The sequence below is a fragment of the Lissotriton helveticus genome, chromosome 9 (assembly GCF_964261635.1).
Source record: "Lissotriton helveticus chromosome 9, aLisHel1.1, whole genome shotgun sequence".
Lineage (NCBI taxonomy): Eukaryota > Metazoa > Chordata > Amphibia > Caudata > Salamandridae > Lissotriton > Lissotriton helveticus.
Genome location: NC_136070.1, coordinates 1,139,627,247 through 1,139,647,573, shown reverse-complemented (window position 1 = coordinate 1,139,647,573; position 20,327 = coordinate 1,139,627,247). Strand labels below are relative to the sequence as shown.

At 41.8% G+C, this 20,327-nt stretch overlaps 1 protein-coding gene across 2 annotated transcripts in view; it reads left to right on the top strand.

Annotated features, from left to right (window-relative positions):
* APPL1 (adaptor protein, phosphotyrosine interacting with PH domain and leucine zipper 1) overlaps nucleotides 1-20,327 on the top strand; it is a 240,172-nt gene that overhangs the window by 182,302 nt on the left and 37,543 nt on the right. The gene's annotated exons all lie outside the window — the stretch shown is intronic.

Genomic DNA, 20,327 nt, shown 5'->3' with positions numbered 1-20,327 from the left:
GTGAACCTACCATCTGGGCACCATATTTCTGAATCTTATTTATTGCCGTCCTGCAAGGTATGTCAATTCCCGGTAGTTGGGCTGAAATCATACCAGTCTACAAAAAGGGATCTCCGTTGCTACCCACAAACTACAGGCCCATAATCCTTATCGACATAAGCCAAAAAATCTTTGCACTTGTGCTGTTGTGTCGCCTACAGAGCTGGATGGAGGAGCATAAAGTTCTTAGCCCGTTCCAAGCAGGATTCAGAGAAGAAATGTCCACACTGGATCAGAATTTTCAGGCTACAATTATTACACTGGAAGACCATGTGTATGGAGGGTGGCAGCCTCTATCTAATATTTGTGGACCTGAAATCTGCATTTGATTTGGTGCCAAGAGATAAGTTGTGGACAACCCTGCTAGAGAGGGGAAAACATGGCGGCAGTCGGCTGACTGCGGCAGTGCTCCGCTCCGTCACGTCCTTAGATGCCAGTTTGAAAAATTAGAGCGTGACTCGCCGATTTCAATTACCGATCCCTTGGATTTAGGGCTTTTTTTCTTTTTGTTTTTTCTTAAACTATCGTAACGGAAAAAGTCGCCTTGCTCAATGTGCCGAGTGGTTGTTGCCAGGAGTAGCGGTCCGGAGGTAGGGCGCGGCAGGTTCGGTGATCGCAGCGGCGTACGAGGAAGTGTACGCCCTTCACATTGCGAGCCCCCACCTGCGTTGTATCCGTGGAGGCGAGCCGCTGCCGAGCTGCACAAAGTGAGACATGTTCAAAGTCTCCACGGCGTTGGACACACCAGCGGAGCTCCCTGTTATTTGGGTATTGGACCTTTCGCTTTTCTAGGAGCTCAACCACACGAGGATTTTGCTTTTAGGTGCATGGGCGCCACCTCCAAAGACGGAGCCTCCAAGTCAATTGCAGTAAGTGGAGTTTGTGTGAATGAGCGGTTTGAAAGCGGAGCTTGCTGCGCTTCTCTCTGCCAAACTCTGGCATACATGAGTGCTTCGGAGTCAGATCGGAAACTAAGAGGGAAAGGTGTAACAAAGGACTCAGTGGGGGTCGCAGTATCTCGCAGAAAGAGAGGAAAGAGCACACTTCAAGATATTGCAGAGGAGACTGATAAGAAGGCTTTTGAGACAGGGAAAAGCCCACAGTCAGACCGAGAAACTTCCTCATATCTCTCGGTTGAGGTTAAAACAAAAAGGGGAAGAAAACGGGCCAAAGCTAAACCCTCTACAGCTCCTATTCCCAGAGTGACCCCCTCTTTGCGCTCATATTTTAAGGTGGTTCCTCAGATTTTGAGCCTTGAGAGAGAGCCATTTCAATCTAGCAGTAGTATTTCTAAATTTGGCTTCGAGACCATGGAAAATAAAGATCCAGCTCAGCCACCCAAGACCTTAACCACCCTAGTTGAAAATCAGGCTGCTAACAATGATTTGCCTCTAACTGCACAAGTAGAGGAGACCCCATCGGCAGAGCTTGAGTTTGAGAGCTCAGAAGTCAATAATGCAACGGGTCAAGCCACAATGGAAGCTGAAAATTTAATGGCAGTGGACGAAGTGCTATTACCCATTTCTACAGTAGTTGAAAGAAATGATTCAGTCGGGAACCCTATCGACAATATCGAAGATAATTTCGAGGCTGGGATGTTTACTGAAACTTCCCTGGGCACGCCTCAAGAGTTAAGTGAAGCGGTTGTTTCAGGCGTTGAGACAGTATCTGTAGCTTCTATACAAGCAATGTTTGTGGCTTTATCAGCAGAGATTAAACAAGGATTTGCAGAGTCGGCCTCTAACCAGAGAGAGATAAGAAGTTTTTGTGAGTCTCTCGATGAGAGATTAGGCAACCTGACGCTAAGAACTCAAGCTTTGGAGGAGACAGTGGGCCAAATATCAATGAGAGCGGAAGGCACTGTGGAGGACATCGTAAAGCTTAGGAAAGATGACCAAGCCCTCTCTGAAAGAATGGAGACTTTAGAAAACAATGCAAGGCGGTGTAATATACGCATTTTGAATATCCCTGAAGGAAGTGAAGGAGTGGATATCAAGAGTTATATAACCACCCTATTAAAAGAAACACTAAATCTTTCTCAATCCACTGAAGAGCTAGCAGCGGATATTCAGCGCATACACCGAGATCCTTTCAGACGTAACATCCAGAGGGTGAAGCCTAGGAAGATTCTCGTTAATTTCCACGCTTACTCCTTAAAAGAACATATTCTGAACCAGGCGCTTAAGCTGAAGTCACAAACGTACAAGGGCTATAACTTTCAGATTCGCTCTGATCTGTCTCGTTTTAACCTCGACAAACAATGGGAGCTTGGGCAAAGGATGGATGCTTTCCGTAAGCTAGGCGCGACAGTACAGATGGGCTTCCCTGCATCCTTTAAAATCATGATCGATAACAAAATGCATAACATCAGATCAGTGCAAGCAGCAGATGATCTCTTACTGTCCCTTGGCAAAAAGAAACAAGGTGTATGATACTATGTACTGAGGAAATAATCTTAATCACAATCAGTTGAGTTAAGATTGTTATTGACTTTTGGTTATAAGATCTTTAGAACACCCCATAATTGTTGGTCAGCTTCCAAGAGGTCCCATAGTGGAAGCTTAACAAATGATGCTGAGAAGCTCTTAAAGCATAACCCAAAAAAATAAAAAAAATAAAAAAATTTACACAAATCATATGGGGGAAATCAGGGATTGATAAGGGTGTAAGTTACTTATAAAAAAAAATAAAATACAATCACATAACTACACTCACATTACTCGCTCTTAAGTCAAATATAGAAGGTAACGGCGAGCCACATTGTAGATACCAAAGGCACAAGGTGACGAGATGGGGAAGAGCTAGGGGCACTTACATCCGGAAGTTTTCCGGTTGGTGAGTACGGGGTTTTCCCAGGGTGGGCTTAGGGGAGGGAATGGGGAGGTAAGGGGGCACAATTATATTTCTGAAAAAGAGCTCCAATCGTTCGGTGTAAATAACTTCCTTAACATTATGTTTTCTTCTCATCTTAAGCTATATAGCAACAATTTTATTGAATTTTCCAGTTTCTTCTTCTTTCAGTCAGCCTTAATAATTGACTTTCTTTTCACAACTCAATGGGTAACTTAAAAATATTATCCTGGAATGTTAATGGTCTCCGCACCAAACCGCGGGCTAACAAAATTATGCAGTATCTCCGTGACTGCGATGCGGGGATCATTATCCTCCAGGAAACACACTTAATGGAGACTGAGATGCTCGATCTGGTTCATAGAAATAGATGGATAGAATCAGCTATCTCAACAACGCACGGTTCTAACACACGGGGGGTCTCGATCATATTAAAAAAATCAGTGACATTTAAACTAAGACAGCAGAAAGTAGACACCGGTGGGAGATGGGCTATTGTAGCAGTAGAATTAGGCGAAACTAAGTTAACTCTGGCAGGATATTATGGTCCCAATATAGATGACCCCTCAGTATTAGAAACCTTTTTTAGCCATCTGCTTAGTTTCCCAGACCCTGTTATTATAGCAGGGGATTTCAACATAACTTTGAATCCACTTTTGGATAAATCCCCAAATAGTAGGCAGAAAACCACCTCTAAATCTAGAAATTGTCTACTAAGTTTAATGAACCAATATGATTATATAGATATTTGGCGATTCAAAGAGGGTCTAAAGCAAGAATTCTCTTTTAGAAATTGGAAATACAGACACAGATCCAGAATTGATTTCATTCTTACAAGTAGAGCTTTAGCTGATAACATCACCGCAATACAGCATAATCCAATACATCTCTCCGACCACGCTGCATTAGTGTTAGACCTAAAACTGGCGATGACTCCTCTTACTAAAATATGGTCTTTTGACAGATCTCTTCTCTCTTCAACAGAAGATATTACATTCTTACAATCAGAGACAAGATACTTCTTTAGTACTAATAAGGAAACAGCCCCCATAGGAATTATCTGGGACGCGTTCAAAAGTACTTTAAGAGGTCTTATTAAAAATAAAGTAGTTTATCGTGCTAGACAATATACAGACGAAGTAACCTCCATCGAAAGAAATATTTTGAATGTACAAAGGGATATAGATAACACCATCCCTACAGATAATCCAGCCCTTAGCATCAAACAAGCTGAATTAAATAGGCTGAAGCTTTTATTGTCAGCAGTTTTGGAGAAGCGGGTCATACAGAGATGGGAGGCAAGCAAACTCTCGCATTTCCAATATGGGGAGGGGGCAGGAAAGTTACTTGCCTGGAAAACAAAATCTGACCGGGTCCGTAACAATATTTGTTCTGTTACTACTGCACAGGGCACCGTTTCCAGGGATGAGGAAATTAGAGCAGTCTTTAGGGATTTTTTTGAGTCCATATACCAAGATGATCTTAAGCCCGAACAGAGTGACATAATTAATTGGCTTGAAGGTATATCTCTTCCGTCCTTAACTATCGAACAGTCTTGCTCATTAGATAAAGAAATAACCATAATAGAGGTGGAGGAGGCTATTAAGAAAGCTAAGAGCGGAAAGGCGGTAGGTACTGATGGGATGCCTTGCGAGATCTATAAAAAACTTGTCTCGGAGGTCGCCCCAGTGCTGGCCACTTTGTTCAACCTAATTCTTAGAGAAGGCGAATTACCACCAGAGTCATGGAATAATGCCTCCATAACTCTCATCCTGAAACCTGGTAAACCCGCTTCTGACTGTGGTTCATATAGACCCATCTCCATATTAAATGCCGACTACAAAATTTTTACATCTATATTAGCTAATCGGCTAGGTCAGGTGACCCCGGATATTATAGATTCGACTCAAAAGGGGTTTATTAAAGGGAGACAGCTTGGTGAACTTACATATGAATTGATAGGCTCAATAGATATTGCTATAAAGGAGGAAGTCCCACTGGTTGTTCTTACCCTTGATGCCACCAAGGCCTTCGACAGGGTGAATTGGTTATACCTATCGGAGGCTTTGAAGAGGTTTAACGTTGGGGACAGATTTCGGAGGACCATAGAGCTCCTGTATCGTAATCCATCTGCCTCATTGTTAATTAATGGTGGCTTGACAGAACCCTTTAAGGTCATGAGAGGAACCAGACAGGGTTGTCCCCTGTCCCCTCTTCTTTTTGACGTATACATAGAACCTTTTGCTCAGATTCTCAGGGATAACAGACTTATTAAACCCTTTAGTTTTGGTGGCTGGGATAAGAAGGTGGCACTTTATGCTGATGACATTATGATTTTCTCAACAAATTATGAAGAGGCATACCCTGAGATAATTGAACAGGCCCTTACATTTGGGAAAGTGTCAGGGTACGAAATCAATGCCCACAAAACAGAGTCAATGTCCTGGAATTGCAATAGAATGAATAACAATGGGACATCAAAAAGCCTAATTCGTTATCTGGGGGTAAATATAGTTAATGATATTAACGCTATTGCCTCTCTAAACTTTAATAAAGTAGCTGCTGAGTGCCGGAAACTTATGAGAGACTGGTCTCACCTTCCACTTTCCATTTTGGGTAAACTTAATTTGGTGAAGATGAGCATTTTACCGAAAGTTTCTTTTTTATTTAACACTATACCACTTTATTTCGATCCTAAGTTAATTTCTAAACTACAGAGTGCGATTACTAGTTTTATTTGGAACAATAAAAGTGCCAGAATCTCGTGGAAAAAAATTAGGCGTCGTAGGGAGAAAGGGGGCTTGGCTGGCCCAGACCTTCAAATATACGCATCGGCGTTTCAATTATCGCATATGCGTATGTTGTTTAAAACCCCTATATCTACAGGGAAGGGCCCGCTTTTTTCCACATTACTGGAGTGTGAAGGAGTTGATCATGCCAGATTCTTGTTCAAGTTCGGTGATCCCAAATTTTTTAAAAAGATAAAACTGAAAGTTCTGAAAGGGTTTTTATCCACGTGGTATAAAATTAGGCAAGCGATAAAGATTGGCTACTATTCTGCAAAGGCTCCAATATGGAACTTACCCGATCCCCCCCTTATGGACAACAGACGCCCTTAACAATTCGCTATTAGAAGCCGATATCCATTGCTGGGACGACCTGTTTATGGACGGGTCTTTACTCCCATGGGATTATCTTAGCAATAAAGTAGGTCCTGGGTTGTCACGATTTAAATATATTCAGATTTCCAGCTGGGCTCAGTCATACAAAGATCTGCCAGTAAGACGTAACAAGCAACCTATAGGCGGCCTCAGCGATTTGGTCACTTGTTTATTAGACAGTCCGGTAGCAAAAAAAGAAATCTCAAGCTGGTACAATAAAATAATAGATGAAATGGATGTTAGTTTCGAGTTACCAACCATGTTGTGGGCAGAACTAATGCCAGGATCAGATGTGGAAGAGCTCTGGTCCGCCTCATGTTCATTGTTATGGAAGTTAGTTAAACCTTCGTGGCTTCGTAGGAACCACCTTTTTACCATACATAGGGCATATTACTCTCCACACAGGTTAACTAAATTTTCATTAACAGGTCCAGTTAAATGCCCGAGATGTGGGTTAATTGAAGCCACGGATACTCATATGTTTTTAGAATGCCCAAACCTAACAGAATTTTGGGAAGCCATTAAGAATAAGCTGTCACAATCTTTGGGTGAACAGATCAATATAGACCTGGTTCTTATTATTTTTGGTCTGAGAAATAAATTTTTAAACTCAGCAACCAAATTGATATTTTATTCTATACTTGCTGCACGTAGGGAGATATGTAGGCATTGGAAAGATGCTCAACCACCTACAGTGCACGAATGGCGAACATCACTCCTTCAAATTTCCAAACTTGACTTAGCCAGGATAGGAAATCCAAATAGTAGAGCGTTTTGGGCAATGCTGGGTTAGTCGCGACTACTCCTGGGTTTTTTTTTTTCGTTTTTTTTTTTCCCCCCCAGGTCCTATGATTAACGTGTGTACTGCCCATCTTGGCTAACAAGATTAACAGTCTTGATACCAAAGGGGTCTCGATAAATCGGGCACTATCAACTGAGATACCATCCTAAGCTGGTTTAAGATTGGTCACCGTATTTAGTGCTGAGTGGAACTGGCCTTACTTCGCGCTTCATAATTTCCCTTACCAGCTATAAGCTGAGTTGGCACAATACACGACTGGTCGACCTATGGCTCTGTGGTGGTTTTTCTCTTTTGTTTTGGTAGATTGGAGCTACGCACACAAATGAGGATAAAAAAAAAAAAAAAAAACCCTGCTAGAGAGGGGGGTCCCGGTGTATTTGTGCCAAATCCTGAGGCGGATACATGAAGGAAACTACGCGCAAATAAGGTTTAGCAAACACGGGGAACTCACCGTACCCATCCCTGTAAAAAGAGGTGTCCGTCGGGATGTGTCTTTGCCACAACCCTTTTTAGTCTTTTCATAAATGGGCTAGTTGATTTCTTAAACACAGAGAAGGATTTAGACGTACCTAAGTTGGCAACACGTAAAATCCCGGCCGTGATGTTTGCTGATGATACTTTGTTATTATCAAAAGCTCCTATGGGTATATAGAGGGTTCTTAATAAATGTGATGCCTTCTGTAAGGAAAAAGGGCTTGAGATTAACCTACACAAAACAACATTTATGTTGTTTAACTCAGGCAAAAGTACCCGACAAAACCCATGTCTGGACGGCAGACCCCTAGAGAGAGTATCTGTCTTTGAGTATCTCGGCATTACGATCACAGAAAAAATGGACTGGGGGGTATAAATAAAAAAAACGAGTTTGAAGTTAGTACAGACAACGGGGGGCCTGACCAAGGTACATCGAAATTCTAGCCATAATACTGTGGGCCCAGTATTAGACATATATATGGTACAAGCCAGAGGTGCTGCTTTATATGGGGCAGAAATATGGGGACACTGTCGTCCTGACAGTCTTACACAAGTTGAAAACACCTTTGCCAGGCAATTATTTGGTCTCCCCTGCAGCTTCCCTCTCATACCGCTACGACTAGACTTGGGGGTCAGGTCAATCGCAGAAGAAGTTGCACTCAGACCCCTCCTATTCTGGCGACGTTTGTGGGTTACTCCAGAACTGTCCGAGTATATGGAAGAATTAAGAGTGGTGTTGACTATACCCGGGGCGTGGAGATTACCATTGCTCACCCTTATCCGGAACACTCTTTGGGCCATGGGACGGAGTAATTTGTGGGATAGTCCAGCATTAACATGCCCCACAGTGTCAAGGAAGGAGGTACAGGACTGCTACTCTGAGTGCACATTGGTTCAATAACAGGGGAACCATTCAATAGGCAAGCTTGCTGTAGCTTCTTTGGAAATTAAAGAGCAGTACAGGCTAGAGTCGGTACTGGACGACATCAAGCTGGCCAACGCAAGGAAGCTCTATTTCCAATTCAGGCACGGGGTACTGCCACTGCTTCTTTATACGAGCAGATGGGCGGGCCTACCAACTCTGGGTTGCTCGGCCTGTAACAATGCAGTAGAATCAGAATACCACATTTTATTTTCTGCCCTGGGCAAAGAAAGCAAGAAAACGATGGTTGATCCAGATATGCAGAAATTTGGGAACCTGGCAATGCTCGGAGGCTTTTAGGATACTGAAATATGACGCTAGCCTCCCTATAGCATTCTCAATAGCAGGCTTTTTATTCTCCATGTGGTGTACAGTTAGAGTATTCTTGAAGTTGACCCCCACAGATAACGGTAAAATTCTGGTACACTTTTTTTAACTGAATGTATTTTATATGAATTTTATGAGTTTTTTATAACTATTTTAATGATGTATTTCTATCTTGACGTATAGTGTACCAGTGTGTAGGACTATTATGAAGTAGAACTGTGGTCTAAGGGTCTATGATATTGTTTACAGTCTCTGTATTGATTGATATAAGCACTTTACAAAAAATATATATATATACATTTTTGCCTGAATGGTTGAACTGAGAGATAGAGTACAGGGCAGAGAGATCTCTGTTGTCGCCTAGCTCAGCCTTGCCTTGCCTTGCCAGACCCAGCCAGTCGATCGCGGATCGCGTATCAAGCTGTTCGTGGACTGCAGGAGGAGACCGCCGGCTCGCGTGGTGGGGCGCACCGAGTGAGGACACCGATAGTGCCGCCCAGCCAACACTGGTGAGCCCAGAAACTCCTTTCCGCCGCTAAACGCCCCCCAGCCTCGCAGCTCGCGGCCCGCGCTGTGTAGGGAGTGGGGTGGAGCAGGACGGGGGATCGGACGAGAGCAAACCGGAAGCCACCAGCGGGAGTGGAAAACGGCACCCTGCCAACACAGGTCAGCCAGGAAACTCCTTTCTGCCGCTAAAACGCCGAGAAGCAAACCGGAAGCCACCAGAGGGATGTGGAAAACTGCACCCCGCACCCAGGACAAATAGAGTGGTGTGTGGGGCAGCGCAGTATCACAGCTTGGGAGAGCGCATCTGGACGCGGTAGTAAGCCGCAGTAGCCGGCAACCGGGTCACAGTCATACCCCCCCCCCGGCAATGCAGTAACACAGAACTCAGAACTCAGTAGTCAGCTGCCCCCAAACCCCCTCGGAGAATAGGAATACCGAGGAAGTCTACAGAGGCATAGTGAAAACTGTTTTATCCCACGGCGTGAAACTGTTTTATCCCACGGCGTGAAACCCAGTGAGAAACCATACAATACCAGAAGCCAAAACAAGGGAGGATCCAGTATAAGGAGAACAAGGCTAAAAATAGCCAGAAGATATCGTAAGAGAGGACAACAAGGGCGGCAGGCAGGCAAGTCGGTGGGCACAAGGCACAACTGAGGTAAGTGTAAAGTTACAGTTATTTATGAACTCTTAAAACTGAGAAACGATCACACCAAACGATCAATAGAAGTACTACATTTTAGGCAATCAAACTAAGAAATGGGACCAAAAAAAGGGCAAATTCAGCGGAAAGAAGATAGCCCAGAGAAGAGCAAAATATTGGAGGGCTCAATATCATTGGAAGAGAGCCAAGAAAGTCAAGCATCAACCACGGAGAATAATAAGGGGCGTCGCAAGAAAAGAAAAGTGAAAAGAGCAACTAAAAACGCCAAACAGGCTAAAAGGGGCTGTGTTCAAACAAACGCCAAACAGAAAGACAATACGCTAACCTCCAAATCTATAAAGGATTTTGTAGGGAAACACTGCAAATCAATAGAGACAGCAATCAGTCTGGACCCCGAGAAAGATATGGAAGAACACGGCGCGGAGGGAGAAGGAGAGACTGGATCAGCAGGGGAGAATCAGAAAAGGAAAGAAACAGGAAGATTCACGGATGAAGCTCCTCTCGATATAGAAGCAGGAAGGGAGGACTCCATATTAATAAACCTGACGCTCCAGAGTCAAAATATTCATATCCCTGCACCCCGTCTCTCATCATCCCCAAAATTATTCTCATTACAGTCACCAGGAAATGAGGAGCTAAGGGGAAATGAACTACAGAGACAGAGCGCAATCTGGGGCGGTGGGCCAGATCAATCCCCACAACATCAAAGCACCCTAAATTCTCTTCCACATCAAGAACCCACAAGAACAGGTCGTCAAATAAACCCAGACAGAGACCACACACAGGATACGGAGTGCTCCGTAACACCCTCTTCCTCATTGGTAGACCTTATATTGATGTTACAAAAGACACTACAAGGAATCCTTGAAGTAACACTCTCAAATAATGGAGTGCTGAAAACTCAGAAATTGTACCTAAAAAAGATCGAAGAGGAACTAGCGGGGATAAAGAATCAGATGCCAAGGATGCTAAGCCCAATAGTCACCGAACAACCGGCTGATGGAAGCGTAGAGATTGAACTGGTGGAATCATCTGTTGGAAACCCAGCAGGATCCGTACTACCAACGACTCAAAATCTATCAAAGGACTCTGTGGAAGCATCAGAAAATGTATACATCTCCAGATGCCCAATGCTGATAAAAAGGCGCAGGGTGTATACAGTGGCCGCCCTTAAGAGTAGGGCTAGAAAGAAGAGAGAGCAAACCTTAAAAGTAAAGAGAAAAGGGAGGAAAGCTGGGAAGGAGGCACAGTTAGTCCTAAACGCATCAGCCCCGATATATGTTCCAAACAGTCCAAGGCAAGGGGAGTATAACCTAAGAACGACCCCGACAAACTCAAGAAAAACCTGGAGAACAAAGGCCACAAAAGAGAAACCAACAACATCCGGTATTACAAAACAGAAAGTGAGAATAGCCTCAGGGCAACCAAATAGGGGCCTTAGGGTCGAAAGTCCACAAGACCAGGTAATACTAAGGTCGGGAAATACTTGGTTGCGGACAGGGAGATCAAAGGCTAGAAAGCATCAATATGAAACCCCCAAAAAAATACAAGAGAGAAACATCAATAAATGGGTGTATTTAGATTACATGCAGTCGGGGAAAAGGGGAAGCATGAATAGGAAAAGAAATCCCCTGAACAGAGCACAGATTTTGAAAGTCTTTGCTGAATGTAGCAGTCTATGTGGGATCAGTACAAGCGATCTCCGGCAAGTTGGTTTCATTGAAAACAGAAAGGGTAAAGAAATAACAAAAGTGTCACTTCACTCAGACCTGGTAAAAACGGCAATTTTAAAAGCCACCTAAGAGATAAACCACCTGGGAATAAGGATAATTCCGGAGAGGGAAGTAAAAGTCCCCATGGATAATACTTTCTTAAAACATCATGCAGGTTTGGGGAAAAGACAAGTGAAACTTTATAGAGATGAGGAAGGAAACCAAAGCCGCCTGAACATAGAAATAGACAATATAGGAAACGAAGACCTTTGGGGCAATTGGTCGCAATGTAGTAGTCCAAGGCCCGACCTAAACGAATGTCATACGGAGACTGGGATGGCATGAGTGAGGTAGAATAGGATGAGGGGGTGTCGCAAAGTCTAGGTCTCCTAACATGGAATGTGAACGGGTTAGGCAATGAGAAAAAGAGAGAAACTATAAAGGATATAGTAAATAAAGTGGACATTGCCTGCCTCCAAGAGACCTGGACATGCGACGAAACCCCGATCAACGAAGGTTACCTACAAGTAAACCGCCCGGCTAAGAAACAGAACTATGGTCGCCCGTCGGGGGGATTAATGACATTGGTTTCAACAAAAGTGCTCAGAGAAGTAACACCGATAAAAATGAAATGAAAATGGGTTCTGACTAGCAGAATTGAATTACTGACTGTGGAAAAGAAGTATAAAATGCTGACCATAATGAATGTATACATGCAGTGGGAAAATGGGGTAGAGTACGAGAATGAGATGAAGCTCTTTAAAGAAGATGTAGATTTTGTAGCAGAAAAATATGCATTGGATACTGTGATAATAATGGGTGATTTCAACCATAAACTAAACCCAAAAAAGGCGGATATTTGGAACAGAGAAATGTTAGAGGTGTTTGGAATTAACCCAGCAATTTTTCCAGTAGGGGTGATATCGAAACAGGATTCGGATCTTGTTCACTTCTTAGGTGGTAGGGGCTTCCAATGTTTGAATGGAAGAATGAAGCTTGACTGCCCAGCAGGGAAAACTTTTAAAATAGGCTCTCAGAATTGTCCAATTGATTACATGTTCTTACAAGCCTGGAACTTCCCCCAAGTACGGGAATTCAAGTTGGAACAAAAAGAGATCAGTGACCATAACCTTTTACACCTAACAATACAAGGGGGAAGAAGCCTATCTAGAGATAAAGTGATCCCCCAGGAGGTTGAGTACCCCAAACGTGTGACGACACGACTCACGGAGGAATATCAGGCAAAACTGTCCGCTATGCAAATTAAAATTGAACCGGAAAACCTAGAGAATAAATCCTTGAACTGGTTCATAGAAAAAGTAGAGGAAGTAGTCCAATGTTTAAGAATAGAACTGAAAAGGGTTAAAAATCATAGTAGGAAACCACCCTGTAGAGTAAAATGGTTTTCCGTGGAGTGCCAATCCAAAAAAAGGGAGATTCGGGCAGCACAAAGAAGGCAAAAAAAGAACTTCACCCAGGAGAGACAGGACCACATAACCCGACTAAAAAGAGATTATAAAAAAATGGTAAACGACGCAAAAAGGTCATTTAAAGAGAAATGTTGGTCAAATCTGTTGGAAGCGATTGAGGAAAAAAACCTCAGACAATTTTGGAAATTGGTAAAGGCGGCCTTTAGCCCTTCTGACGAGGAACTTAAATGCGTAGTCAGTGATGCCGCATGGGAGAAGTATATAAGGGAATTGTACGGGGCAAGAACACCTATAGCCCAGGTAGCGACTCAAAAATGGCAAGAAATATCAGCAGAACTAAAAGCTAAATTCAACGTAAAGCAAGTTGAAGATACTATAAGAAATCTGTAATTAACCCGTGCAGCAGGTCCTGATAATCTCCCAGCAATAATACTAAAGTCAGACGTTAAGTGGTGGGCAAGATTTTTTGCACAGATGTTTAGTATAATACTAACAGATGGCAAAATGCCATTTAACTGGAAGGGTGCGATAATTAGGCCCATTCATAAGAAAGGAAGTATGGAGGCCCCACAAAATTACCGCCTGATTAACCTCCTAGACATAGGAGAGAAAGTTTTTTCTAAAATTGTACTAAATCAACTTAATATATGGGTAAAGGAGCTCCAAATTGTCCCTATGGAACAGGGAGGATTCAGGGAAGGACACTCCACAATAGACCACGGTTTTGCACTGTGGGCCATGGCAAAGAAGTCAACGGAACAAAATGGCAAGCTATGCTGTTGTTTCGTTGACTTCCGAGCAGCATTCGATTCAGTTGATCGTGCATGCCTATGGGAAACATTGTTGAAGGTAAATATCCCCAGTGACCTTTTATCAATAATAAAGGAATTACACAATGAGAACTGGGCACAAGTCATCAAGGATACAATGGGTTCATTGACGCAAAAAATACCCATAAACAATGGTTTAAGACAGGGATGCGTGTTAGCCCCTCTGTTGTTCTCTATATTCCTATCAGACCTTCCGGCCCACCTAGAGGTAGAGGGTAGTGCAAGCCCAAGAATGGACGGTAACAAGGTGTCCTGCCTACTATATGCCGATGATCTGGTTATAGTAGACCAGACAGAGAGAGGCCTCCAAAGAAAGCTTAATGCCTTCAACGCTTACTGTGTTAGTAAATTTCTAAATGTCAACCTAGATAAAACCAAAGTTCTTTGCTTTGGGAAAAAAATAAGCAAATATAACTGGTACCTAGGTGAGCTTAAACTGGAGACGGTTAATGAGTATCACTACCTAGGGATATGGTTTGACAAAAGACTAAAATGGGATACGCATTTGGAATCACAGAAAGCCAAAGCACATACATCGATATGCGGCCTAAAAATATTCAATAGGGATTATGGAGAGATGTCACATCGACCAATGTTAAGAGCCTTTGAGGCAATGATACCCCCCCAAGTTCTGTACGGGGCAGAAATCCTTTATTTGAGCGGTAAGGGAGCCTGGGACTTGATGGAGGGAAAATGCCTCAAAGGACTCCTTTCTCTCCCACAATCCGCTATGGTGCAAGCTATAAGAAGAGAAATAGGCACTAAGTCCTGGGAGATTCTAACTCAAATGGCAATACTCAGACTCTGGAAACGAATGGAAGACCCAGAAGGACAAAAAGTAGCACAATGGTGCAGGAAGGAAATACAATCAAGTAACCTAAAATGGGCAAAAATGTGTAGGGAAAGAGTAACCCGAATCTGTAAAAGATTAAATGTAGAGGTGAACCAGGAAACACATCAACTCCTCTGTTCTAGGAGTGAGTTGAGATTAAAGGGGAAGGAAATATCGGAAAAGACTGATATGGAATACTTAACGGAAAAGAAATCAGTATCACATAGGATGGGCGCTTGGATAAATGAAAATTGGTTCCCTTATCTAGACCGCCTACCCAACCGTGGCTTTAGGCAGGAGATCTTAAGGCTGCGGGTTGGTATAAACCCATTGTTAACAAATAAAGATCTGAGAATGAAAATGTTAGACCAAAATGGGTGTTGCAAGTGTAATTTGGTATGCAAAGGAGACTGGGTTCACATACTCCTCGATTGCCTGTCTCTATTGGAACAGCGGAAACGGTGGCTACGACCAGTGTTCCTAAAATATGCTATAAACTCTAGAGTGCAGGCAGCCAACTTATTAACTGAAATCCCGAGCATTGATATTGCAATTGCTCTTGGGAAATACATAAAAGTAGTACTGAGTGATATAAGAAACCGGGAATAAGATCTAAGAGCTAAAAGTGTTTTAATTTAATGAAATTTCACTAGCAGAAGGGAATTGATTAGGTTTTAATCATAAATGCAGAAATTTAACTTAATTTGACATTTTTAGGTTGTGAACAAATGAAGATGTGTGTGTAAGAGTTTTTAACTTATATTGGATTAATTTTAATGTATAATGTTTTAAATGTTTTGATGTGAATAATTTTATCTTTTTTGATATCGCCTCTTGCACCTGTTTAAATGACTATGGTCATAATAAACTTATCTTTGACTTGATAGAGTACGGGCTTATTAAATTTGACATTATAAATTGTACATATATACTGCACACGCACTTTAATGTAGCCAGTGATTGGACTGATTGCAACGTAGGTTGATTGTAGGTTACATTTGTGTGTTATTTATACAATGCCATATGATGAATGTATATTTTCTATCTGTTTTATCTTGAATTAAATGAAATTTATGTTATTGTATATATGCTTTATGGTCAAATTGGCCAAAATAAAGTTTCATTGAATTAATGAGATACATTTTAATCCAAATCAGGGATGTTACATGGCGTGCTTAGCATAGGATTAAAGAGGTCCATTGAATATTTTATTGCACCTAATTTACTTGTTACTTTAATTTGGGCTATGTCAATATCTAGAAGTGTGCAGTCCATTTGACAAATCATATTTTAATTTGACTCTTCCCTATTTCCCCTCACTTGCCCCCCCCTCCCATATTTCTGCTTGCTGTGGTTATCAATTCCAGAGCTGATTTCACATTTTAGTCCTTCTTGGATTTCACAATAAGCTCAAGATTTTCATGGTTTTCTGTATTTTCATAATTTCTATGTTCCATTAGTGGTCTTGCATCCTTTTTGTGGGAGCTTGTACATCCGGTAACTTTAAATTTGGGAAAAATTGTAATTTACAGGATGGGATAAGCTTCGTCTTTTAGTAATTATTGTCTTATTTTGAAATTAATCGATGCTCATTTCCCAGCTAGAATGTTAAATCAACACACTATAATATGGAACGAGGAGGAATGCTTCCTGACTCAAGTCTGGTGGTTTTATGCCAATTTCAAGAAATAAGGGTCCAGGCAAATCTAAAATTAGTCTGCTAACAATGAACTCCACCTAAGTTGCACTTATATACAATCTCAAATATAGAGCTGCACCAGTGCTTGATGGAAACTTGATGAAATCAACACTGGAGCAGCAAACCCCTATTGTCTTCGCTATACCCCGAACTCTGAACCATGGATCACCACAGCTCATTTGCCAAGCAAGATGAATTCATAAAACGTTCTAAAAACTCAAAGGCCATTGCTAGGCCCTTAATGACCTGGTCCTCCCAAGAGCTATTCCTGCAGCCTTTTAAAACATTTGCATTTTCTTTAAAGCCTTTTCAGCACCATTGACCCCCCCCCCTCATTAAATTGACCCCTTTAGGCAGTAATGACACTACACAGCTACTGGCTCACCCATAGCTACTTAACCTGCCATGTTTGGGTTCCTAAACTTTGCCAATGAGTAATGCAGTACCCACAAAACATGTGTAGCGGAAACCACAGATAACTTTGTACTAGTTTGTGAGCATTGACGTTCTGACTTTTGCTGCTCACAACTTGCCTGCCCCGTCCCAAAAATGCAGCTCTCCCCAGGCCTCCAACTACCAATCTTAATATCAGTTTACTTTGTGAGGTGATTTAACTCCTTTTCAAAGGAGCAGTAGATTACCTGCCACAGATGTACATTGGGAAGGGCTTGAATGTTTGCAATGTCCTAGTGAAGAATGATGCTGGCTTGCAGCCCATCTTTGATCTGTTGCATGTAAAGAAGATGATTTGAAAGCATGTATTAAAATGTCTACATGGGCACAGATGTTAAATGTTCCGGTAGAGGAAAGCTAGCTGGTGTGCAGCAAACATTTCTCCTCCTTTTAAAAGGGAGATTATATTTTCAAATGATCTATTAAGCTATTTTGCCACATTTCTGTTCATCACTTTTTAGTGATCCATGTTTTCCTCTGCTTTGATGCTATGTTACAAAATGCATGCTCTGTCCAGCAGTCTGTCTAACCTGGATGAGGTATGCAACCGTATAATTTTCCTGAATTTGAGGAAGTTACCGATTTTCACTTTTTGGTGAATTCGGGCATCTGAACAATGAAGGGCACTCAGTGAATTCAGCCTTTCCCGGTGCCAGAGGGATATTTCAGGACCTTTTTCCTCTTAGTTACTGCTTGTGCTTTCAAGACTTTTAAGTTTGATTGTGACCTGCTTATTCGTTGTGCTCCCTGATGCTCCTCCCCCGACAGGAACATCTTCTGGAAAATACCTGGTATTGTTCCAGGTGTTAGCGTATCTGGGAGAAATTGTTAGTCCTGGTCTGTGTAGAAGCATCTCACCAACCCGACCAGTAATGCCCCAGTGGCAAGCAATTCCCTTCAGCGGTGGGTGTGCATTCAACAAACTTATCAGTGACCGATAAATGGCCTCCAGAGGGAAGCAGAAGCTATATCAGTTTTTTTATACTAACAATCATCAAATTACAGTTTTGTAGGGCCGAATGGAAATTGCCTCTTTGATGCACTACTCGGAAAGCAAGAAGGATTGGGTTCACTTTATTTGGCCTATGAAGTTCTTATGCTTTCTGGATTTTCTTCCCAGAACACAGTCTGGTAATAGACTTTCTAGACCCCCAGGTACTAAGGACTTTCTTAATATGTTAACTCAAGACAGAAAGTCAGAGCAACTGTAACAACCACTCAACTCACTGAGCATTACTTGAATGCAATGCATATTATGTAGGGATCAGTCTTGTGAAAAATTACAGAGATAATTAGTGGAATCCCTATTTCACTATGGAAAGGCACACTGAAAAACACTAGGAAACCAGGAATATATTTTCAACATTTAAAATCGAAACCTTATCCTGGGCATTCAATGTGGGTAGTAAGTATTGTAAAAACAAGCAAGATAGTGGCAATGCTACTTATCAGGAGGGTAAACAATAGCAAAATATTGTAGAATGTTTATATCATAAGATTTATTTACATTGCTATTTCCCATCCTGCTTGACTGTCTTGGAACTTTTGTCCAAGAGAAGAACTTTTCTGGGCGTATGTGTTATCTGGGGAGGTGTTGTCCTAGAATTGACATCTCAGAACCCACCTCTTCCCAGACTGTGATTTAGTGATAGGAGAAGGTGCTTGGCTTCATCTGGACTCACCTTAAACACCATATACTCTTCAGAAATGCCAACACGACGGTGAAATTTAATTCCTTGTCAGAGACTTGGTAACAGTTATGGAGACAGCACCGTCAGCAGGGGAAGTAGGGAGACAGCAGTTGCTCCGAGTTAGATTGGAGTTGTTTAGCTAGACTGACAGATAACCAGGTGATTGAGCAAGTACTCAAACCACAAAGATGATGAAGTGAAGACATGGAAGAAAAGTGGGGGGCGTAAGGAAGGAGGGGAAAAGGAACACACTGACAGAGAGGGCAATATTTACTATTTAGCAAGAAAGAACACATTTTGCAAAATGCCCTCTTAATCCCATAATAGTTTGGCTAACCTCGAATTCATAATTGTACAAATAGCCACTTTTCCTAAACTGAGTCGCTTAGACGCATTTTAAAAAGGCATATGGTTTTCATTCATTATATTTTCACCACATCAATTACTGCCTGGTGAGTACACAGTAAAATATCTTTATATGCTGCAGCTCAGTTTTTGGCTCTGGGTTTTACATGCTTTTTGACAACTAGTGAACGCTATATGTCCCTGCAAACAGGAGGGTTTGATGAATATAACTGTATACTACTTTTGTTGGGGCAAACAATTTGAGGTGCAGATGTTGTCATCTCTTCATATTTTTTCCTATTTCTTTATATTATTTTTTGATTCAATAATTACTTTCTTTTGGGAAATCATAACCGACCTAGACACATTTCCCCTTGCTGAATTTAATTAGTCTGTGTGTCGGAAACTTACAGCTTTCACTCCTGTTTCCACCACAATCAGTAAGTAGGTAGGAACTACAAAACAAATGTTTGTTTTTTATTTTTTTACAATTGTGCTTGTTTCTGTAAGTTGACCAGCAAAGCTTTTGGTGAGTGCATTTTAAAAAAAAGTATGTTTCTTGCACAGCACTTTTTTCCACATTTTTCAAAAAAGAAATTGCTTTGTTGTTGCTATACTCTGAAGATCCACAAACCCTGGTAATAATCAGAATTTGCAACATGTGGGGGAAAAGGATGCACATTTGACCTGAATACCTTTTGTGGAAATAAGTTATGAAGGCTTAAGCTCAAATGGTGCCAAATATCAAAAAATGGTTCAGTACGGAGCTGGTTAGAGGACAGGGTAGGGGGAAGCCTCAGCAGCTTAGGGGTTAACCTAAAACGTGAATGTTTTAGTATAAGCAAAATTTTGTAAATTCCCGACTTATTTATTATTTTTTGCTTTATAACGTGAAATATGGTTAATGTGGTCTTCTTGTCCAAGTGGTATTTTTGGAACACAGTTACTGCTGATGCATAAATTATAGCATCCTTCAGATACAGGCTTTACATATCTCTTCTCTCAGCCAGATGTTCTGTTGCAGACATTTAAGTTGAAAAGATTGTTCAGCTTTTGCCTTTTTTGTGTTGTCTCACTTTGGTGGCTTGCTTTCTACAAGACATCTATTAGGTCCAAGACTGTTGAGTCGCAAATTCTACTGCGGCCCTCTCTACACACTGAAAACGGTGTCACAAATATCTATTGGTTCCAAGGACCACTCAGCTACTGTTGGCCAGTGTCTCAAAATTGAAAAGATTTGCTTCTCAGTGAATGGATTATCATGTTTTTCATTGTTTCTTTATGGAACCTAATGAGCAATCCAGATGCCCTGTTCTCAGTAACTTTCTGAATCCATTTTGATATTCTAGTGAGCATCTGCCAATGAACAGTTTGGTATGAGAGACGGGTCTCCTAAATTATCCTATGATACAGCCTTAGCCAAAGAGATTCAGCTTTTTTGACAGCTGATGCTCTTCTGCCTACCCAAGATAGTCATGATTTACGTGGGGTTGAACATCTCTGGCCTTACTTTGCTTAAACCACATCAGAGCAGCAACAAATAACTCCGTTAAGTCCACTTAACGTTAAGCACCCACTTTCACATGCCT